The sequence below is a fragment of the Salvelinus fontinalis genome, chromosome 20 (genome assembly GCF_029448725.1).
Source record: "Salvelinus fontinalis isolate EN_2023a chromosome 20, ASM2944872v1, whole genome shotgun sequence".
In the NCBI taxonomy this organism is placed as follows: Eukaryota; Metazoa; Chordata; class Actinopteri; order Salmoniformes; family Salmonidae; genus Salvelinus; species Salvelinus fontinalis.
In genome coordinates this window covers 13,177,205-13,202,519 of record NC_074684.1, presented here as the reverse complement: position 1 = coordinate 13,202,519, position 25,315 = coordinate 13,177,205, and positions in this window count along the sequence as shown.

Genomic DNA, 25,315 nt, shown 5'->3' with positions numbered 1-25,315 from the left:
AGATTCGTTTAGATTTGTATTTATTCATCTTTGCAAAGCATAAGATTAATCAATCAATCAAAGTACATGGAAAAACACAGATATTAAAAACAATTAGACATTTTAGGGTACCACCCCGGTGTCAAAGACATTAGTTCCTTTTAGGGGGAAAACATTCATCATTGTAACTTATGGTGGGTATTCAGGGCATTGAGGGTACACAAAATACATTTGTACCCTGGGAAACAGAAATGTACCTTCACTCTGTACCCATTTTTTTGAGAGTGAGTATGTGATTATTGTACCTTTATGTTCAAAATATTGGGTACCATTATACCATGTGAAATCATTATGTGTACCTAATGAAGGTGCATTATATGTATTTTTATATTTTTATACCCCAGGGAACAAAACTGTACCCTAACCGTACCCTTATTTCTAAGAGTGAAGCACCAGCCACTCCCTAGAAAGGCAATGGGTCTCCACTAACATTTGACAGCTAGGTTATTGGAAAACATATTAACTGCCCTTTCTCAAATTCTATCTTAGTCCCAGTAATTGGTAAATTAGCAAATGAGACTCATAGAAAGAGCTAGACTCTTTTCTCAAGACTTCATTAACTTGGATGCCATACTTTACTGCTGAAAAAATGAGGGGGAGAGTGAGAGTCGGCTTACCATAAAAATGGCTGTCCAAAACAAGAAGAAACAAGCCTTTTTTGTATTTTCCTCCATATTGCTAACAGAACGTATTCCTACAGATTCCTACACTAACCTACAAATTTTTATTAGAATTTTTCCCCTGCTGATGATGAGGATGCGTGGCCTTTGTTATTTGAGTAAACCATTTTTTCTCAGGTGGTTTGTCCCCAGGCTGTGCTGTGTGAGCTAAAAAAGACAGCATCTCACTGCATCCCCAGCCCTATCTGATTCTTAAAGGCCCAGTGCAGTCAAGAAACCTGATTTTCTGGGTTTTCTATATATCTCCACACTGTGTTGTTGACTAATACTGTGAAATTGTAAAAATTATGATAATGCCCTTTTAGTGTAAGAGCTGTTTGAAAAGACTGAAATTACAGCCTGTTTTGGTGGGATGCAGTAGTAAATTAGTTAATAGACTAATAAGAAAGGGAATTCCAAACTTCTCTGCCAATAACAGCTAGTTTTCAGTTTTCCAAACCACTCCAAGACAGTCCTAGTTAAATTCTTGCTTGAAAAATTGCACTTTGCTAAGAAGCTATTTTGGTTTATTTTTTACTAGTTTCATTGAAAGCAATCACAGTAAGGTACTTAATTGTTACCCAGAAATTATTTGATATTGAAAAAAAATCAAGGCTGCATTGGACCATCAAACAACCAGGTGGAATAACCCTGGTGCCCAATGCATTCAAATCCCCTTCAGTTATCTTGACAGTTTCAGCAGCTGCCAGTCTGACTGCCAGTCTGTCTACCACACTGTGTACAGAGGAGGATGCAAGGGGGGTGGGTGGTCTGGGTGTTCAACAGGGGAGGGAGGGGTGCAGACAGAGTACCTCCCATGACATCGATTACATAAGATGCAGATTAATGAGCCTATGAGCAGATGCCACCTCAGCTTTGGGACCAGAGGACAGCCCAATGGATGGAGCAAAGAGCAAAGGCTGATGAGTACAGAAGGGTTGATGAGTACAGAAGGGCTGTGCATGAGAGGCTGATGTCCACTGGCGTTATTAAAAACATAAGGTAAAAGTTCCTAACCACAGATCTACGATCAGATTACCCAACCGCCAATCCAGTGCTTCACCATTACAGGGATGGACCAGTGGTAACAGCTCAATTCTACCACCTTTTGATAAGACCTGAGTATCATGGGATAGGATGATGGAGATTGTGTATAGACACTGGGTGCATTCTAATTTTCTACCATTCTCCAGAAGTGTGCACTCATTTACTCCCCCTCATGCATTTAAAAGCATCTGATCGATGCAAGTATGGCTGAAAGGAGTTTCCACCATATTCCTCACAGCAACCCATTACTTTTAAATCCATGAGGGGGAGTGTAGAAGTATACACTTTGGGATAATGGGAACGTAGCCACTGATCTAAGGTCATTTTTGTGTATCCCCCTAACGGTTAAAGGAGGGGGGGGGTTGAAGAGTAATCTTCTCATTATAAAATATTGTTGTTCTTGTTGCAGTGATTTGGACAGCACTGGACTGTATCAGCCTGTTTCATATCCAATTAGAGATGTTGTTGTTGGACGTCTGGTTTATTGGTTTGGGGATATTTATGAAATTGAGTCACCGAAGCATGGCAAATAACAGAGATCAAATTCTGGGCCATGTCTCTCTCGCAAGAAAAGACGTTATCTAAAAAAACTAAACTGGATAAATAATGGTTAATAAATACAGAGAGATCTGGTAAAGGGCATCCACATTTGCCTTGGCTTATCTTCCATCTCCCTCTCTTCTTGATAAATGTCACTAGAATCATATTTGACAAACTCTCAAATTATATCTGTTGTCCATCTATCCATACAATAGGCAAAGGATGGAGAAGCACTCGGACAAAGCTTTAGCTTGCAAAAGGCCAGATCTGAAAGTCATCACCAATGTGCGGCAATGTCATGCAAATAGCAGCAGACAAGGGGAGAGGCATAACGAAATGAGGCCCAGATTCCATTCGATAGATATATAGCCTGGCCGGAATGTCTTCCTCCCTGCCCAGACGAATGGGCTACTCCGATCTAAATTAAATCTTACAAGCAGGTTTTATCAGGGCTAATGAAATCAGCTTCAGAAGTAATGGCGGCCTATGGTCTTATAACTGTTGCTGCAGCAGAGGGATGGAGGGATGGAGAGAGAGGCTGACAAGACTGTCTTCTCACATTGTTTGTTTACCCAGCATCTGTCCTACTTATTGGGTTTATACTTGCCACCACTGTGGACCAGGGTAAGATATATTATACAGAGAGAGGGTACGACAAGTATGCCCATTTTTATGTCCAATATTTTATGTCTAAACGCTTAATTGCAATTGTCAGATGCAATTAGGCACTTGAGTACATTTTAATAATGTATTCATAATCAAAAGATAAGCCATAGAGACCTTCAACAATAGCATTTTCCAAGTGTAATCCATTGTCCAAATTTAGATTTTGCCTGCTGTGGAGCAGAAAATCATATTTTTTGGAGTACTTTTTGGGGTGCATCCTTTGCAAAGTAGAACATTGGACCGTGATCAAAAGTAGTGCACTTAATAGGGAATAGTATGCCATTTGGGACATGTCCATAATGCCTGTTCTGAATACTCTGATGACAACATCACTAGAATTGAGTTCACTATATATTGAAACACATCTAGGCTTCATTAGTAAGGGATTTGGTATCTGGTGTGTAGTTTATTTGAAAATGCCAACTTTTGGTATAGTTTATATAGAGTTTCAACTGAAAGGCAACTATTTTCTTTGATATTCAAAAACAGGTTTCAGAAAAACAAATAATATTTTGAAAGTATTTTGAATACCTCTCAGAAAACGAAATAATATTTTAAGGTATTTGAATATATGCAAGTTATTTGATGGCTGCCAAATATTTGATGAACTGCAACCAAAAACTACAACAGTTAGTTGAATTAGTCTAAATATATGATCATAAGCACATGGTTTGGAGGGCTCTTAGATATTAATCGTAATATAGCCTGTAGCTAAGAATTAAATACATGACGGACATGGAATCACCTCAAAATTAGAGTAGACTGGCAACACACAAACAGAGAATACAAGAATAAATACCCTGGGAATAATTGGGAAAACGGGTGACACCTGGAGGTGGGTGGAGACAATCACAAAGACAGGTGAAACAGATCAGGGCGTGACAAACACATATACTAAGTATACAAAACATTAACATTTCCATTTCATAGACTGACCAGGTGAATCACTTTTTAAATCCACTTCAATCAGTGTAAATGATTGGAGGAGACAGGTTAAAGAAGGATTTTTAAGTCTTGAGACAATTGAGACATGGATCGTGTATGTGTGCCATTCAGAGGGTGAATGGGCAAGACGAAAGATTTTGTGTCAAGAACTGCAACGCTGCTGGGTTTTTCACTGTCAACAGTTTCCCATGTGTATCAAGAATGATCGACTACCCAAAGGACATCCAGCCAACTTAACACAACTGTGGGAAGCATTGGAGTCAACATGAGCCAGCAGCCCTGTGGAACACTTTCGACACCTTGTAGAGTCCAAGCCCTGACGAATATTGAGGATGTTCTGAGGGCAATAAAATGCTGATCCAATAGTAATTACACTTTTATTACACAGGCACAAGAGCTGTTGGTCCCGCTTTAAATGAGGTGCAGCTTATAAAGGCTTCATAAAGCCTTCACAAAGCCTTCATAAACACTACATAAATGTGTCACACATCCTCTCTAACTGTATGTCATGCTCTATAAAGGGTTCATAAATTAGGCATACCTGCATAACCCAATATGTCAAATATGACATAATCTGTGCTTTATAAAGGGTGGCATAAGCACCGCTCAGTAAAGGCACAATAAATCATATTAAATTGAGGCTTCACAAAGCATGTATAACTTTGTCATGCATATTCGTAGAGCATTGCAACGCAATGATAGTGGGTTTGATTACCAGGACCACCCATACATAAAAATGCATGCACGCATGACTGTAAATCGCTTTGGATTAAAGCATTTGCTAAATTGTATTCGTTACATTACTCTAAAACATTTATAAGAACACCCAACCTCTTTCCCTTTTGGGTGCATAGCCAATTTTGGCTCAACGTTGGAAGGCCTTTTAAAATAAATATATATTTTTAGTCTAATTATGCTTTTTTTCCCCATATTCCCTTTTCTCAGTTTTGTTTTTCCAGGTTTCAGATTTCCCTTAAATTGTTCTGTTTCCCCCCCAGTTTTTTCATACGTTTATAATAGAAAAACAACCAAATTTGATGTTCTGTGTTTACAGAAATGCTTTAACCACATCAGGGGATGCATTTTGAGCTCTGTGAAAAGGGGAGTGAAGTTGCCATTTAATTTAACTGTTTGGTTAGTGGTGTTTCTGTTTCGGTAGCGCAGTAAGCGCACATGTGATGAGTTTGCAAATCAAATGCCCACTTGTGGTGCCACTGGACAGAGAGAAATTAGTAAGTTAACCTTTATTTATTGACATTTTAATTAATTTGTAGTAGTTAAGTATTGAGTTAGATTACATAGCTACCTCAATCATTATTTCAAATAATTTTGGAGACTTCACAGCAATCACAGGATATTGAAGATGGCGCCGACAGAGATGGTCGCCTCGCTTCAGGTCCATAGAAAACTATGCAGTTATTTGATTTTTTATGTATTATTTCTTACATTGTTAGCCCAGAAAATCTTAAATGTTATTACATACAGCTGGGAAGAACTATTGGATATAAAAGCGATGTCAACTTACCATCATTACGACCAGGAATACATCTTTCCCGAAGCGGATCCTTTGTTCGGACCTCCACCCAGGACATGGGATCTTATCCCAGAGGCCGACCCAAAACAACGCGACGCCGCAAGAGATGCAGACGGAGCGGCCTACTGGTCAGACTCAGAAGGCGAGCACACCATCCACCGCTTCCGAGCATATTATTCGCCAAAATGTCCAATCTAGATAACAAGGTGGACGAAATTAGGGCACGACTTGCCTTCCAGAGAGACATCAGAGATTGTAACATTCTCTGTTTCACGGAAACTTGGCTCACTCGGGATATGTTGTCAGAGTCGGTACAGCCACCGGGTTTCTTTATGCGTCGCGCCGACAGAAGCTTCTCTCTGGTAAGAAGAAGGGCGGGGGTGTATGCCTTATGATTACCGACTCGTGGTGTAATCACAACAACATACATGAACTCAAGTCCTTTTGTTTACCCGACCTAGAATTCCTTACAATCAAATGCTGACTGCATTATCTTCCAAGAGAATTCTCTTTGATTATAGTCCCAGTTGTGTATATCCCCCCCCCCCCAAGCAGATCCCTCTTCGGCTCTGAAATAACTTCACTGGACTCTATGTTAACTGGAAACCATAGATCCTGAGGTTGCATTTATTGTAGCTGGGGATTTTAACAAAGCTAACCTAAGAACCACACTTACTAAATTCTATCAGCATATTAAATGCGCGACAAGAGCTGGTAGATTTCTGGATCATTGCTACTCGAACTTCCGCAATGCATACAAAGCCTTCCCTGCCTTCGGGCAAATCTGACCATGCCTTCATTTTTTTGCTCCAAGCCTATAGACAGAAACTAAAACAGGAAACGCCCGTGCTCAGATCAATACAACGCTTGTCTGACCAATCGGATTCCACTCTTCAAGATTGCTTCGATCACGTGGACTGGGATCTGTTACGGATAGCCTCAGACAATAACATTGACGTATACGCTAACTCGGTGAGCGAGTTTATTAGCAAGTGCATCAGAGATGTCGTTCCCTCTCTGACCATTAAAACCTTCCCTAACCAGAAACCGGGGATTGATGGCAGCATTCGCGCGAAACTGAAAGCGCGAACCACCGCTTTTAATCATGGCAAGGCAACTGGAAGCACGACCAAATACAAACAGTGCAGCTATTCCCTTCTCAAGGCAATCAAACAAGCAAAGCGTCAGTATAGAGAGAAAGTAGAGTCGCAGTTCAATGTCTCAAACACGAGATGTCTTGCTCCCAGACAAATTAAACAACTTCTTTGCTCGCTCTGAGGACAATACAGTGCCACTGACATGGCCCGCTACCAAAGCCTGTGGGCTCTCCTTCTCCATGGCCAACGTGAGTAAAACATTTAAACGTGTTAACCCTCACAAGGCTGCCGGCCCAGACGGCATCCCTAGCCGTGTTCTCAGAGCATGCGCAGACCAGCCGGATGGTGTGTTTACGGACATATTCAACCAATCCCTATCCCATTCTCTTGTCCCCACATGCTTCAAGATGGCCACCATTGTTTCTGTTCCCAAGAAAGCTAAGGTAACTGTGCTAAAGGACTATCTCCCCATTGCACTCACTTCTGTCATCCTGAAGTGCTTTGAGATACTAGTCAAGGACCATATCACCTCCACCCTACCTGATACCCTAGACCCACTCCAATTTGCTTACCGCCCCAATAGGTCCACTGACGATGCAGTCGCCATCACACTGCACACTGCCCTATCCCATCTGGACAAGAGGAATACATATGCAAGAATGCTGTTCATTGACTACAGCTCAGAGTGTGGTGTCATGCACGCTTCACTCGACCCCGCCCTGTGCGACTGGGTCCTGGACTTTCTGACAAGGCCGCCCCCAGGTGGTGAAGGTAGGAAACAACATCTCCACCCCGCTGATCCTCAACACTGGGGCCCCACAAGGGTGCGTTCTAAGCCCTCTCCTGTACTCCCTGTTCACCCATGACTGCGTGGCCATGCACGCTTCAAACGCAATCATCAAGTTTGCAGACGACACTACAGTGGTCTGATTACCAACAACGATGAGACAGCCTACAAGGAGGAGGTGAGGGCCCTCAGAGTGTGGTGTCAGGAAAATAACCTCTCACTCAACATCAACAAAACAAAGGAAATGATTGTGGACTTCAGGAAACAGCAGAGGGAGCACCCCCCCCCCCCCCCCCCCCCCCCCATCCAATGACAGCATGGTGAAGAAGGTGCAACAGCGCCTCTTCAACATCAGGAGGCTGAAGAAATTTGGCTTGTCATGTAAAACACTCACAAACTTTTACAGATGCACAATTGAAAGCATCCTGTCGGGCTGTATCACCGCCTGGTACGGCAATTACACTGCCCTAAACCGCAAGGCTCTCCAGAGGGTAGTGCGGTCTGCACAACACATGGGGCAAACTACCTGTCATCCAGGACACCTACAGCACCCAATGTCACAGGAAGGCCAAAAAGATAATCAAGGACAACAATCACCTGAACCATTGCCTGTTCACCCCGCTATCATCCAGAAGGCAAGGTCGGTACAGGTGCATTAAAGCTGGGACCGAGAGACTGAAAAACAGCTTCTATCTCAAGGCCATCAGACTGTTAAACAGCCATCACTAACATAGAGAGGCTGCTGCCAACATACAGACTCAAATCTCTGGCCACTTAAATAAACAGACTTAATAAAGGTATCACTAGTCACTTTAAATAACGTCACTTTAATAATGTTTACATAGATATATCACTAGTCACTTAAAATAACGCCACTTTAATAATGTTTACATATCCTACATTACTCATCTCATATGTATATACTGTATTCTACACTGCACACTACTCTTGCCTTTACCCCATCGCTCATCCATATATTTATATGTACATATTCTTATTCATCCCTTTACATTTGTGTGAATTTATGTGTATAAGGTAGTTGTTGTGAATTTGTTAGATTACTTGTTAGATTTTACTGCATAGTGGGAACTAGAAGCACAAGCATTTCGCTACACTCGCATTAACATCTGCTAACCATGTGTATGTGACCAATAACATTTGATTTGAATTGCTAGCTAGCTAGCTAACAAATTTAGCTAGCTAGCAGGCTCAGCTAAATAAAAATTCCCCTAGATACAGCCACGTCTCATAGTCACGTCATGAGATTTGTAAATGAACATGCAGTACTTCCAGCAAGCAAAAACGCAAGAACCACTCATCCGCCTGCTCAGGGAAAAGCTACACGATTCACAGCCCTGTGTATTGTTCAATTTCTTTGCATTACTGGACGTTTTGAAACTTAATGTATTTGTATTGTTTTAAAAATGTTAAAATAAAAAGATAAATCTATGGTTTAAACATGCTTTTAATGTTTATTTGATTAATCAGTGAGTGATAATTCACTAAGTGTTAATACATTTGTGTTTACATCATTAAGCCTTTATGTTTATGTTATTAATGACCAAAGGTATCCGACTTTATAGTAAGTTCAGCATCATATGATACAAGGCATTAATTTGTGTATTATACATTACCAAAGGGGTCTGACTTAAAGTACAGCGTCATGTGATATAGAGTCTTAATGGATGTGTAATGATGACCAAAGGTGTCTCACTTGAAACAAAGTATTACAGGACACTACAGGAAGTGTCAATAAATAGGTTATTAACGTTTTGCTGATTTATAAAGGTTCTCTCATGAACCACAGGTTACTGTAGGGTGTGTGAGGTATTTAAATGGGTTGATGGGCCTGCAAAGATTGTGTTTGTGTGCGTGTGCGTGTGCGCGTGCACGTGTGTGTGTGTGTGTCAGAGCCTAAGACTACCACACCAGGTATTCCTCTTCTGTTCCCATGCTGGAGACCAGGGATTGATTACTACCTGTTACAAGGATGCCCAGCACCCCATGGTATGACTTGTTATATTGTTGTGTCAAAGACCTGACTGGGTCCGCACCGCACCGTATTGTCCGTTATAGTGTTGTGTTTGTTTACTGAGGAGCATGTAACTTGGTTCCAGAAGAAAGCCACTTTCAATTTCCTTATGTTTGGGGCTTTCATCAAGGTAAGTGTTTCTTGGTGTAATGTTGTCCCCAGGATATTGCGCCCACAGCACATATAAGCCTGGGATATCAACCATTCAAAGTTGGCCTTAGTGGGAGTGAGCATAGAATTCTATGGGAGTGAACTGACTGAGTAAGGTATTTGTCATCAGGCTGTCCTTTGCTAGCAAAAACATTCCCCATGGTAGTCACAGCCACAAATTCATAATTATGGCTAAACCATGTACTTCTACAATTTCTCTTCTTAAAATTTCATTTCAAACCTAACCCTAACTAATGAAGGGCAAATTTGATGTGTTGGTCCACCAGACCTTGCACACATTTGGGCGGAACTGTCTGGGAACAAGAATAGGTGTAATATGACTAACAGGACTTCACTTTAGAGCGTGTGCCATCCTTCAGTGCAACATGTCACCCTTTATAAAGCACATGTTTATATCATATTCGACATAGTGGGTTATGTCACATCTAACATTAGTGATTATGTCACACAGTTATGCCACATTTATGAACCCTTTATAAAGCATGACATAGATACTTTGTAACACATGCATGTCGTGCTTATGCATGTAGTGCTTTAAAAGCTGAATGTAATTTAAAGTCGGACCAATACGGTCATTGAGGACGTCATCCCCACAGTGACCGTATTTACATACTGTATCCCAACCAGCAGGCATGGATTACAAACAGTTAAAACGACAATACAGGACTAAGATTGATTCCTACTACGCTGGCTCTCACGCTACACTTGTTGTATTCAGCACGTGACAGATACAAGTTGATATGATTTGGTTTGCAAACTATCAGGGATTACAAAGGGAAACCCAGCCGCGAGCTGCCCAGTGACTCGAGCCTACCAGACAAGCTAAATCATTCTATGCCCGCATCGAGGCAAGCAACACTGAACCATGCAAGAGAGCACCAGCTGTTCTGGACGACTGTGTGATCTCGCTCTCCGTAGCCGATGTGAGTAAGACCTTTAACACTAGAACCACTGAGAGACTTCCCTTCAAGCTAATAAGCAGTCAATCTGACTGCAGCATTCTAACAGTGTATTTAATACATTTCATGTATGCTATCGCAAAAATTATATTTTGGTTGTGTTTATGAATGCCTTGGGTAGGTAACATTAGAATATTATATTCATTTTATTCTAAATAACACAATAGCATTTTCATTAGTTTATGTTACTGACGTGCTGTCCCCAGTTGGTGAGGGTAAGCAACAACACATCCGCCACACTGACCCTCAACACGGGGGCCTCTCAGGGGTGTGTGCTTAGTCCCCTTCTGTACTCCCTGTTCACCCACAACTGCGTGGCTGCACACGACTCCTATAGAATAGAGGTCAATGACCTGGCAGTGTGGTGCCAGGACAACAACCTCTCTCTCAACGTCAGCAAGACAAAGGAGCTTATTGTGGACTACAGGAGGAAACAGAGGACCAAGCCCGTCCCCATCCACATCGACGAGGCTGTAGTGGAGAGGGTCGAGAGCTTCAAGTTCGTCAGTGTCCACATCACTAAGGAATTATCATGGTCCACGCCACCATATTTGTGAAGAAGGCATGACAAAGCCTCTTCCCCCTCAGGAGAATGAAAAGATTCGGAATAGACAATCAGATCCTCAAAAAGTCCTACAGCTGCACCATTGAGAGGATTTTGACTGGCTGCATCACCACTTGGTATGGCAACTGCTTGGCATCCGACCATAGACTGCTGTTACTATTTATTATCTATCCTGTTTCCTAGTAATTGTATCCCTATTTATATCAATTACCTTGTACCCCTGCACATCGACTCAGTACTGGTATCCCAAGTACATATCGTTACTCATTGTGTATTTATTCCTTGTTTTATTATTTTTCTATTATTAACATTTTTCTCTCTCCGTATTGTTGAGAAGTAAGCATTTCACTGTTAGTCTACACCTGTTGTTTACGAAGCATGTGACAAATGCAATTTTATTTGATTAATTTAATGACCTGGCTCATACCTTCCCCCACAGAGTGGCATAGTTCTGAAAGGATTGGATTGGTGAAAGCAATATGAGGGTAGCTCCACTGTGCCCTCTGATACACTCAATGGAATTTTTACCATGTTGCTTAACCTATTGAACTCTATCAGATCTATCAGAAAAATTGGTATTGCGCATCTAGGGTGTCAGTCATGAAGACTGTGGCCCCCAGTTAACACAACACAAGGCCCTTTATAGACACATTTGAATTGGGAGAGCTCTCCTCTCTCCTCCTCTTTTTTTGGAGGGAACAGTAGGAAGTGTGCACCAGAAGTTGCCACAAAGATGTAGGATCAGGTAACTTTACCCTCAATTCCAACCCTGACATTTAATGGAATGGCAAAATATCTGACCCTGTGTTAGTGTTTAGGGCAACGTCGACACAACTCACTTGTAAATAACCCAGCATTATACTGCCCCCTAGTGGGGCAATATAAGTACATTTCTTGTCCTGAGCTGTATTTACACTGAATGAACATTCTCTATGTATTTGCCTATGGTTGATATTATTTGAATCTCTGGTGCAGAATTTGATGTCTTTACAGATTACACAAATCAAACAAATATAGTCTGAACAAGTACTCAGATGACGCGGATGCTATACAGGACTGTTATGCTAGCGCAGACTGGAATATGTTCCGGGATTCATCCAATGGCATTGAGGAGTACACCACATCAGTCACCGGCTTCATCAATAAGTGCATCGACGACGTCGTCCCCACAGTGACCGTACGTACATATCCCAACCAGAAGCCATGGATTACAGGCAACATCCGCACCGAGCTAAAGGCTAGAACTGCCGCTTTCAAGGAGCGGGACACTAATCAGGATACTTATAAGAAATCCCGCTATGCCCTCAGACGAACCATCAAACAGGCAAAGCGTCAATACAGGACTAAGATTGAATCCTATTACACCGGCTGTGACGCTCGTAGGATGTGGCAGGGCTTGCAAACTATAACTAGATACTTTTGTTAGATGCTACTATGGAATACTGAAGCATAATTACAAGCATTTCAGTGTCAAAGGCTTTCATTAACAATTACATGAAGTTGATGCAAAGAGTCAATATTTGCAGTGTTGACCCTTCTTTTTCAAGACCTCTGCAATCCACCCTGGCATGCTGTCAATTAACTTCTGGGCCACATCCTGACACATCCTGACTGATGGCAGCCCATTCTTGCATAATCAATGCTTGTCAGAATTTGTAGGTTTTTGTTTGTCCACCCACCTCTTGAGGATTGACCACACGTTCTCAATGGGATTAAGGTCTGGGGAGTTTCCTGACCATGGACCCAAAATATCAATGTTTTGTTCCCCGACCCACTTAGTTATCACTTTTGCCTTATGGTAAGGTGCTCCATCATGCTGGAAAAGGCTGTGTTCATTCTTTATTCATGGCTGTGTTCTTAGGCAAAATTGTGAGTGAGCCCACTCCCTTGGCTGAGAAGCAAACCCACACATTGTCTCAGGATGCTTTATTGTTGGCATGACACATGACTGATGGTAGCGCTCACCTTGTCTTCTCCGGACAAGCTTTTCTCCGGATGCCCCAAACAATCGGAAAGGGGATTCATCAGAGAAAATTACTTTCCCCAAGTCCTCAGCAGTCCAATCCCTGTACCTTTTGCCGAATAGTCTGTCCCTGATGTTTTTCCTGGAGAGAAGTGGCTTCTTTGCTGACCTTCTTGACACCAGGCCATCCTCCAAAAGTCTTCGCCTCACTGTGCGTGCAGATGCACTCACACCTGCCTGCTGCCATTCCTGAGCAAGCTCTGTACAGGTGGTGCCCCTATCCCACAGCTGAAGCCTTCTTCACAACAATTGAACCGCTCTCCTTGAAGTTCTTGATGATCCGATAAATGGTTAATTTAGGTGCAATCTTACTGACAGCAATATCCTTGCCTGTGAAGCCCTTTTTGTGCAAAGCAATGATGACGGCACGTGCTTCCTTGCAGGTAACCATGGTTGACAGAGGAAGAACAATGATTCCAAGCACCACCCTCCTTTTGAAGCTTCCAGTCTGTTATTCGAACTCAATCAGCATGACAAAGTGATCTCCAGCCTTGTCCTCGTCAACACTCACACCTGTGTTAACGAGAGAATCACTGACGTGATGTCAGCTGGTCGTTTTGTGGCAGAGCTGAAATGCAGTGGAAATGTTTTTTTGAAATTCAGTTGAATTGCACGACTAAGAGGGACTTTGCAATTAATTGCAGTTCATCTGATCACTCTTCATAATATTCTGGAGTATATGCGAATTGCCATCATACAAACTGAGGCAGCAGACTTTGTGAAAATTCATATTTGTGTCACTCTCAAAACTTTTGGCCACGACTGTACACTCTAGTATTCTTTACCCTCCTTTAGAATTCGGCACTTTCCAGCTTTATGCAAGTCAACAATTCTTAATCTTAGGTGTTATTAGTTTAAGCATATTGTGTTTGTCTATTGTTGTGACCAAGATGAAGATCAGATAAAATGTTATGACTAATTTATGCAGAAATCCAGGACATTCCAAAGGGTTCAGATACTTTTTCTTGCCACTGTAAATGGCTTTTATGCTCGCTTCGAGGCAAGCAACATTGAAGCAGGCATGAGAGCACCAGCTGTTTCTGGATGACTATGTGATCACGCTTTCCGAAGCTGATGTGAGAAAGACCTTTAAACGGGTCAACATTCACAAAGCCGTGGGGCCAGACGGGTTACCTGGATGTGTACTCAAAGCATGCGCGGACCAACTGTCAAGTGTCTTCACTGACATTTTCAACCTCTCCCTGACCGAGTCTGTAATACCTACATGTTTCAAGCAGACCACCATAGTCCCTGTGCCCAAGGAAGCAAAGGTAACCTGCTTAAATGATTACCGCCCTGTAGTACTCACGTCTGTAGCCATGAAGTGCTTTGAAAGGCTGGTCATGGCTCACATCAACACAATAATGCCGGAAACCCTAGACCCACTCCAATTCGCATACCGCCCCAACAGATCCACAGATGGCGCAATCTCAATCGCACTCCACACTGCCCTTTACCACCTGGACAAGAGGAACACCTATGTGAAAATGCTGTTCTTTGACTACAGCTCAGCTTTCAACACCATAGTGCCCAAAGCTCATCACTAAGCTAAGGACCCTGGGACTACACCTCCCTCTGCAACTGGACCTGGGCTTCCAGACGGGCCGCCCCCAGGTGGTAAGGGTAGGCAACAATACATCTGCCACGCTGATCCTCAACACTGGGGCCCCTCGGTTGTGGGTGCTTAGTCCCCTCCTGTACTCCCTGTTCACCCATGACCGCGTGGCCAAGCACAACTCCAACACCATCATTAAGTTTGCTGACGACACAACAGTGGTAGGCCTGATCACCAACAACAACGATGAGACAGTCTGTAGGGAGGAAGTCAGAAACCTGGCAGTGTGGTGCCAGGACAACAACCTCTCCCTCAATGTGAGTAAGACAAATGAGCTGATCGCGGACTATAGGAAAAGGAAGGCCGAACAGGCCCCCATTAACATCGACGGGGCTGTAGTGGAGCGGGTCGAGTTTCAAGTTCCTTGGTGTCCACATCACCAACGAACTATCATGGTTCAAACACACCAAGTCAGTCCTGAAGAGGGCACGACAACACCTTTTCCCCCTCAGGAGACTGAAAAATTTTGGTAGGGGTCCCCAGATCCTCAAAAAGAGCTACAGCTGCACCATTGAGAGCATCTTGACTGGCTGCATCGTCGCTTGGTATGGCAACTGCTCTGCATCTGACCGTAATGCACTACAGAGGGTAGTGCGTATGGCCCAGTACATCACTGGGCCTGAACCTCTATACCAGGCGATGTCAGAGAGAGGACCTAAATATTGTCAATGGCTCCAGTCACCCAAGTCATAAACTGTTCTCCTTGCTACCGCACAGTAAGCGGTACCGTAGTGCCAAGTCTATTTCAAAAGGCTCCTTAACAGCTTCTACCCCCAAGCCAGAAGACTACTGAACAATGAATCACATGGCCACCCGACTATTTACATTGACCCCCCCCCCCCCAGTTTCTTTTTACACTGCAGCTACAAATACAATTTGATTTGATCTACAACCCCGTTCAACCCACAGTCTTCTATAACAGTGTTTTGAATACTTATAATGGATCCTTCCTTCCTTCCATCCATCCTTGAGGAAATGACTGGTCTGACAAGGTTTAATAGACAAAAGCAATACTTAATACATTGTTTAATATATGAATAATACTATCAATAATAACTGTTTTTGCTTAACACCTCTCATACACATTGCAGCCCAAAGTGCTACACAAATGATAAAACATATAGGTTAATAATAAAAACATGATAACAAAATATAAAACAATATGATAAAAACACTTTAATAATATAAATATTATATAAATATATAATGTAAATATAAAAGGAAATAATTATGAGAAAATCAACACATTTAACTTCCATTGTCCTACAAGAGTTGCTGAATATCTTTCAGACAAATGAATTGCAGACATGACTTTGTCAACCCAACAGCACAGTTTATCTAAAAATGCTAGCGGGAGTCTATTGTTAGCTAGCTCTAAATTTAGCCTTCAGTACTGTATAAAACATCATAGAGCACTGTTCTTTAAATGCACTCTAAAAATAGGGATCTGAATGTTTGATAAACACAGGTACAAATCTGTATAAAAGGATCCTTCTACCGTAGTATCAGATTATGTTTAATTAATCGCCTGATTCTCTCATTCTGTCTCCTTTCCACTCAATAGAGTATAATATAAATGAATAGAATAGAATATAGCTTTATTTCAGAAGAAACTCCAGTTTTGGCAAGTGTGATAAGATGTAAATAGATGTAGATATATAGAAAACATATAACAGCAAAATGCACACATAACAGACACAAGTGCTATTCAAGGTCACATAAGTCACAAACATTTCATTTTAATTTAAAAGCCGTACTGATGCCGGTATAAAACTGTTAGTGGCTCTCTTGTTTTGAGAGATAAAGACCATCTCTCCCACTTTCCCCTCAGAAATTCCAACAGCAATTGCATAGAACCACAATTGTAATTGGGTAATAATGCATGGCAACTTCTCCTGACCGACCTTAACACACTATGAACATTTTCTGCAAATCTCTTTTGTATTGTTGGTAGTAAAACACATCAGATGCAACTGAAAGGTGCTTAAAGTATAATAAGTCTATGCATCAAAATAGAGTTTCCAAATGTAAAAGTTAGGTGTAATAAATTTCATGTTAAGTAGTTTTTTTAGCATTTATGTATTTTATGACATGAGTAGTGAAGCGTAGTAGTGAACAGTTCTTCACTTGGACTGAAATAGGTGCTGGTATTAATTTACTCGTGTTCCAGCCCAAGTCAAGCACTGGTAGTAAAGCAGTGAAAGCCATTGCCCAAGAATCTGCCAGATCCCTATATTTGTTTTTTGGGTTTGTTTTCTTTTTTAAAGTGATTTTGTGATTGTGTTTATAATTAAAACTATTTAAAAAAAACATCTATTATTAAATCTATTATTAGCAGAGGTGGGACCAAGTCATTGTTTTACAAGTCACAAGTAAGTCTCAAGTCTTAGCACTCAAGTCCCAAGTCAAGACAGGCAAGTCTGAGTCAAGACTCAAATCAAGACCATCAAGTATCAAGTCAAGTCTCAAGTCCTAAACTTTGAGTTGAGTCCTAAACAAGTCATAATGAGCTCTTCACCAAATGTAATACCATTTCATATTTTTAACAAGAGTAATAGTATATTGCATTTACGCAAATCATGAATGCTTTAAAAAATATCTATATATTTATTACTTTCCAAATAAACGTTATATTTCCATGGAAATACATGGCTTGCCATGAGAAAGACACACCTCCCCCCAATAGTGATTGACTATCGAGGATCGCTATGGGGCGCATTCGGGCGATGTAGGCTTGTACACAACTGCCTAGTCCCGCACTGACTGACTGTGTGGAGGCTCATTGATTTAACGTTACGTTAGCCTACATGATACACCAGTAAAGTAATAAAATATATAGCTGTCGGCTATATTAGCCACGACTTACCATTCTTTGTGCAGCTTCAAATGTCAAACAAAGTTGGAAATTGCTGCACCTCTGTAATTTTCTTCCCACATGTTTTGCAAGTTGCAATCCGTTTTTTGTTGATACAGTGTCGTCTTTATATCCGAAAATAATAATTTGGGGTATCATCTTTCCAAGAGCTCCATCTGAATTCACCCGCCGATGTTCCTCTGAACTGCCACGCACAACTTTTTCTCAGTTGGCACAATTTGATTGGCTGCTGTCCGATTCAAACTGTAATCCGTTAAATGAAGAATTGATGCGCTGCACAGCATCATTTTTAATATTTGGGCTTGGGGAGGGTATCAAGTCAGGTCGAGTCATAAGGCTCAAGTCCAAGTCAAGTTACGAGTCATTGGTGTTAAAGTCAAAGTCGAGTTGCAAGTCGTCATATTTGTGACTCGAGTCTGACTCGAGTCCAGGTCATGTGACTCGAGTCCACACCTCTGATTATTAGTGTCACAGAACCCCCCGGTACTGCTGCTCATTCCGTTCACCAGCTCCGGAGGTTTACGTCACCGGCCTTCTAGGTGTCACTGAACTGGATTCATTACACCAACCCCGGACTGTCTCATTACAGACACCTGGTTCCCATTCCCCCTGATTAGTATGTTATATATGTGCCCTCTGTTCCCCATTGTCCTTGTCTGTTATTGTTACCATGTCCATTGGTCCTGTGAGTACCTGTGCTGTTGAATTCGTGTCCATGCTACATGTATTTGTGCACTTGTTTTATGGGACTCGTCCCATGTATTATTTAGAGGTTTACACTTCGCTCTTTTGTTTGGGTGGAGAAAATAAAACCCCTTATTACGTATTCCTGCGCCTGTCTCCAATCATTAGACAACGTGACAGAATAACCAACCCAAATAAATGGAGACAGCAGGAAAGACCGAGCTATTGACCAGCATCACGAGGACTGTCTCTCCAGACTTGGCAGCGCCATGGACAGCGTGCTGCAACCATCATGCACTTGAAGGGGAATGTGCAGTCCCTCCAATCTCCAGCACCGGCTCCGACACCAGCCCCCACACCACGACCTGCCTCCGTCCCATCTGAGCCGGCCCGTGGAGGAGGTACAGATGGAGTTAGCCTGGCGTGATGACAACCTGTCACTCAACCAGCTCATCAGTATGGCGATTTGTTTGGACAACCTCCTGGGGTCCCGACGAAGACCTGAGCGGAATCTGGAGCCCATGGCTACACCTGCTCTGTGGCCAGATCCGATGGAGGTGAGCTCTGCACTTTTGCCCGAGGCAGAGCGTAGGAGAAGGAGGAATCTGGGCCTCTGCTCCTATTGTGGGGAAAGGGGTCATTTCTCCCCGACCTGCCCTCTATCCACAAATAGGCGAGGAGGTGACAAGCCAGGGAATTCTCTTGCTCCAACCCAGGTAGGATGCAAGATCTCCCCTCCTTTTCTGTCAACTCAACCAGTGTGTTTTTCCATTAAATTCCCTGAATACCCTAGCCCCTCTCTCCCGTTAGCTCTGATTGATTCCGGAGCTGCCGGGAATCTGTTAGCTAGCGCACTGGCCACTGCATTACGCAGTCACCCATTTCGGTTCGAGCCCTGGATAATTGTCCAATTGGGACAGGGCTCATACTTCCCATCACTATTCCCGTTTCTCTGCTGACCCATGACACTCATTTAGAACAGATCATCTTTTTGATTCTAGACACCCCCACGCACCCCATTGTTTTAGGTCTCCCTGGTTGAGTTGGCATGACCCTGTTATTTCCTGGTCCAAGAAGAGACTGCTGGGTTGGTAGCAGGAGTGTCAGGGGTGGTGTCTCGCAGTATCTGTCAACACCACTATGGTGGAAAGTCCGGACCACGCCCCTCAAGTGGATTTACCGGAGGAATAACAGGATCTGCAGCGGGTTTTCTCTAAGACCCAGGCTACACGTCTGCCTCCCCATCGCCCCTGGGACTATGCCATTGACCTGCTGTCTGACGCAGCCCTCGAGGGGACACGTCTATCCCCTCTCCTATGCGGAGACCGAGGCCATGGAGACCTACGTACAGGAGAGCCTCCAGGCGACCGGGTCTGGCTCTCCACCCGGAACCTGCCCCTTCACCTGCCCTGCCGGAAGCTGAGCTCGTGGTTTGTGGGGCAGTTTAAAGTCCTGAGGGTTAATGAGGTAACGTAGTATTTGTAACTCCCTGCTGATTACCGCATTAACCCGACTTTTCATGTGTCTCTCCTCAGGCCAGTGGTGCCTGGTCCCCTCGCTGAGGCTGGACCTAGTAACGCCCGGCCCACTTGGTCCTGTGAGTACATGTGCTGTTGAATTGGTGTCCATGCTATGTGTATTTGTGCACCTGTTTTACGGGTCTTGTATTATTTAGAGGTTTACATCTCACTCTTTTGTTTGGGTGGGAAAAATAAACCCCCTATTACAAATTCCTGCACCTGTCTCCAATCATTAGACAACATGACAATTAGTAGTAGAATTGACTGAGTCACAAGGGACTTTATAAGCAACCTGTCAAAGATAGAGAGAGAAATGTTATCATCACCATCCTCATTCACATTACTGCCTTTTGAATAGGTCAAAGTTCAACAAAATGTTCTTGTCCCCCAACATAATATACAAATGAGACGACATTTCAAAATCCATTTTGTGGCATTTAAAAGATGCTGAGGAACGTCATTAATGATTCATACCTTGATCCCCGCCTTGTGTTCTCTCTTTTATTAGGCCATGCAAATGTATAAATAATTAAATATATATTTTCCCCCATTGACATATAAAATAGACAGATTGTTATCAGAGTCTGCATGCTGGATCTATTGGAGCATTGAGAGATCCCAAAGGTGCTTAAAGTTGAATAAATCCATGCATCAAAACAGAGAAGACTGCATAGGGGGTAGGGCCTTGGTGTTTCTGGACAGGGCCCATGTCCCGCTTCTGGGGTAGAAGCCTAATAGCTCCGAGGTAAAGTTCCCCCTAGGTACAGATCGACGATCAGGTTCCCCTCCCCCAATCCTAACCTTAACCATTAGTTGGGGAAAATACAAAACTGACCCAGAATCAGCGTCTAGGGGCAACTTCACCCTACTCCAAGAGCTATTAAGAATGATCGACAGCTCTTGTATTCTTCTATTCCACCAGCAGGGAGAGTACTTGTACCATGGGAACTTGTCAATCATCCCAAGTTGCACAGTAGTTTCATACGACCTTTTCCTATCTAAATATAATATTTTTGTGACCTGATATTGCATGAGCTAAATATACTAAAGGAACGTCATGAAACACTACACCTACACACCAGATCTGGGATAACTATAGTTTTAACTATGCTTTGTGAAAAGTACATATTTTTCCTGGGGAACAAATAGTTACTTTGGCGGTGACTACAACTACTTGAATACAGATCCCAAAAAAGTACTACTCTTGGAACGTGACTACTTTTCTGAAACTATTGGATTGGCTGCCTTCAACTAATGGCAGGGTTGTATTTTTATATATATATCTCTATTTAACTAGGCAAGTCAGTATCTGGAACTGCATGTTGAAGACAAATACAATGAATAGAGTACACACAATCTCCGATACTATTCCAATCTATCTGACAGGCATATTTGACTACACAGCACATTTCTATCTGAACATTTTGTAAATGTCCATTCTCCTGAATGTCCATTGCCCCAGGTGTACATAATCGAGTCAAATCAATGAATCAATGACATTTTGTATAAATAAGTTGAGGCTCAACGACTGTATGACCCTTTCAACAAACCACTAATTTCGCAATTGATTTTATGATACCTGGAAATTCTGCAGATGGAGGCATCTGACGGTAAGTGTTCTTGTTTCAAACACACAATATAGCATCTTTAAAGGGATAGTTTACTCAGAATATAAACTAACATGATTTCTCAACCTACTGTACCCATATAGTTGTTTCAACAATGCAGTGGGATATTTGGGTTATTTTTTCCTTTCGTCACTTAATAGCCATATTTTGTTAGTGTTAGCATTAACAGTAACACTTAACATTAAAATGTTAGGTCACACTTCAAATGACGTTCAGCTTATAAAGGCTTCATAAAGCCTTCATAATGCCTTCATAAGCGCTACATGCATGTGTTACAAAGCATCTATAACTGTATGTTATGCTTTATAAAGGGTTCATAAATGTGGCATAACTGTGTGACAAAATCACCCATGTCAAATGTGACATAACCCACTATGTCGAATATTGTATAAACATGTGCTTTATAAAGTGTGACATGTTGTGCTGAAGGAAGGCACACCCTCTAAAGTGAAGCCATGTTAGTCACATTGCATCTAATCTCGTTCCCAGATACTTCCGCTGAAATGCGCGGGAGGTCTGGTGGACCAACGCATCAAACTTGGCCTTTATTAGTTAGGGTTAGGTTTCAAATACAATTTTAAGAAAAGAAATTGTGGAAATGGGCAGGGTTTTAGTCATAATTATTACTTTGTGGCTGTGTTAACTAGTTAACGACCAGGGGGTAATGTTTTTTCTAGCAAAGGACATAGCCTGATGACAAATACCTTACTCAGTAAGGTCACTCCCATATAATTCTATGCTCACTCCCAATAAGGCCAACGTTGAATGGTTGATATCCCAGGCTTATATGTGCTGTGGGCACAATAGCCTGGGGACAACATTACACCAAGAAACACTTACCTTGATGAAAGCCCCCAACATAAGGACATTGAAAGTGGCTTTCTCTCAAACCAAGTTACATATTCCAGAGAACACAAACACAACAATATAACGAGCCATACAGTGCAGTGCTGGGCCCAGTCAGGTCTTCGACACATTCACCCACTCCCCCGCTGAAAGATCAGCCACAAAATGTTGGCACCCTTGTAACAGATAGTAATCAAGCCCTGGTCTCCAGCATGGGAACAGAAGAGGAATACCTGGTGTGGCAGTCTTAGGCTGGACTATTCCAAATCATCTTGGCTCTGACACACACACACACACACACACACACACACACACACACACACACACACACACACACACACACACACACACACACACACACACACACACACACACACACACACACACACACACACACACACAAGCACAAGCTTTGCAGGTCTATCAACCCATTTAAATAACTTGCACACCCTACAGTAACATGTGGATCATGAGAGAACCTACATAAATCAGCAGAACATTAATAACTTATTTATTGACACTTCCTGTAGTGTCCTGTAATATTTAGTTTGAAGTGAGAGACACCTTCGGGCTGTGAATAGTGTAGCTTGTCCCTGAGCTGGCGAACCAATGGTTCTTGCCTCTTTGCCTGATGGAAGTACTGCATGTTGGTTCCAACCTTAAAAGTAACAACAACGATAGTTAGCAGGTGTGTTAGGAAATACCTTTGAATGGGGACATTATACTATAAATGGGGACATGGGAAACTCCATTAGATTCGCATTATTATATTCCTCTTTCATTTACAAATCTCATGATATGACTATAAGACGTGGCTGTATCTAGGGGGATTTTTTTATTGAGCTGAGCCTGCTAACTAGCTACATTTCGTTGCTACAATTGCTGTGAAGACAGAAATGATTTGAAATAAGCATTGAGGTAGCTATGTAATCTAACTCAACACTTTACTACAAATTAATTTAAAGGTTAATTTACTTTTTTTTTTCACTGTCCAGTGGCACCACAAGTGGGCATTTTATATGTGAACTCATCACATGTGCGCTTACTGTGCTAACCAAACAACAGTGCAGGGAATGTGCACTGAATTAAAGGGCAACATTCTTTTTCTCAGAACTCAAAATGTGTCCCCTGATGTGGTTGAAGCATTGTTGCGAACACAGAACATTCAATTTTGTGGTTTTCTATTTAAAAAATTGTGTTGGGGATGGGGGTCTGAAACCTCGAAAAAAAATACTGAGAACTGAATTTTGGGGTAATAACAGAATATAATTTTTTTTATATATATAAAAACGGCCTTCCAATGTTTTTTGCTGTGAGAGTGTGTGTCATCCTGCAGCATAGCATTTTGGTGAATGTTGATGTCAGGTCCAATATTGGCTATGCACCCAAGGGGGAAAGCGGTTGGGCCTTCCTAGAAATGTTTAAGTGTAATATAATATATACAATTTAGCATACGCTTTTATCCAAAGCGACTTACAGTTATGCATGCATACATATTTACATATGCGTGGTCCTGGCAATCAAACCCACTATCCTGGAGTTGCAATGCTCCACCAAGATGCATGACAAGGTTAGAAATGCTTCGTGAAGCCTCAATTTAATATGAATAAAGCCTTTATAAAGCATTTATTAAGCTGTGCTTATGCCACCCTTTATAGTAGGTTATGTCACATTTTACATTGGTGGTTATGTCAGCAGCATACCACCCTGCATACCACTGCTGGCTTGCTTCTGAAGCTAAGCAGGGTTGGTCCTGGTCAGTCCCTGGATGGGAGACCAGATGCTGCTGGAAGTGGTGTTGGAGGGCCAGTAGGAGGCACTCTTTCCTCTGGTCTAAAAAATATCCCAATGCCCCAGAGCAGTGATTGGGGACACTGCCCTGTGTAGGGTGCCGTCTTTCGGATGGGACGTTAAGTGGGTGTCCTGACTCTCTGAGGTCATTAAAGATCCCATGGCACTTATCGTAAGAGTAGGGGTGTTAACCCCGGTGTCCTGGCTAAATTCCCAATCTGGCCCTCAAACCATCATGGTCACCTAATAATCCCCAGTTTACAATTGGCTCATTCATCCCCCTCCTCTCCCCTGTAACTATTCCCCAGGTCGTTGCTGCAAATGAGAACGTGTTCTCAGTCAACTTACCTGGTAAAATAACGGTAAAATAAATAAAAATAAAACACAGTTACGCCACATTTATGAACCCTTTAAAGAGCATGACATACGGTTATAGGTCATTTGTGACAGATTTATGTAGTGTTTATGAAGAATTTATGAAGCCTTTATAAGCTGCACATAATTTCAAGTAGTACCCACTTGGGTCATGAAGCCGGTAACTGATGTGGTAAACTCCTCAATGTTATTGAATGAATCCCGGAACATATTCCAGTCTCTGCTAGCGAAACAGTCCTGAAGTTTAGCATCGAAAACACTTCCATATTGCTACTTCCTGTTTGAGTTTTTGCTTGTAAGCAAGAATCAGGAGGATAGAGTTATTGTCAGATAAGTCCCATAACTACCATAGAGGGACAGAAAACTGTCAGTATTGAAGACCTCAAGGTCTGGATCTGAGAAGGGGGAGGACTAGGGAAATGGGCTACAGGGGGTTTAGAGTTAGCAAAGGACTACAACAGGTGTCTAACCTTGTTTAATTTCAGATAATACCATGGGCCATATACTGAAGAGGCCCTTTGGATGTGTACTGTGTCACTGTTGCCAGAATATCTAATCTGTATCTATCTATGAGCAGCACAGAGGTCACTAGAGTGCATAGGAATCTATCCGGTTTAATCAACAGATCTCAGATTTTTTGGTGCAGATTGAATCTGTTGACCCAATGTTATTTAGTCTGTGCTGGAATCTGTGGCGACAAAAGATGCACAAGAATAAACAGTAAAGACCCTGCGTTGCGTTCGCCAGCACACGTTTGATTCTGTTTGCATTTTGCTCCACTGGTTTTACCCCTGCTGCATTTAGTGTGGCTGCATTTAGCCAACAATAGGCCAGGCTGTCACTCATCACCTTCACAAGGTATCAACCAGACATGGGTTCAAATACTATTTGACATGTTAGTCACGTTGAGCCTTGGC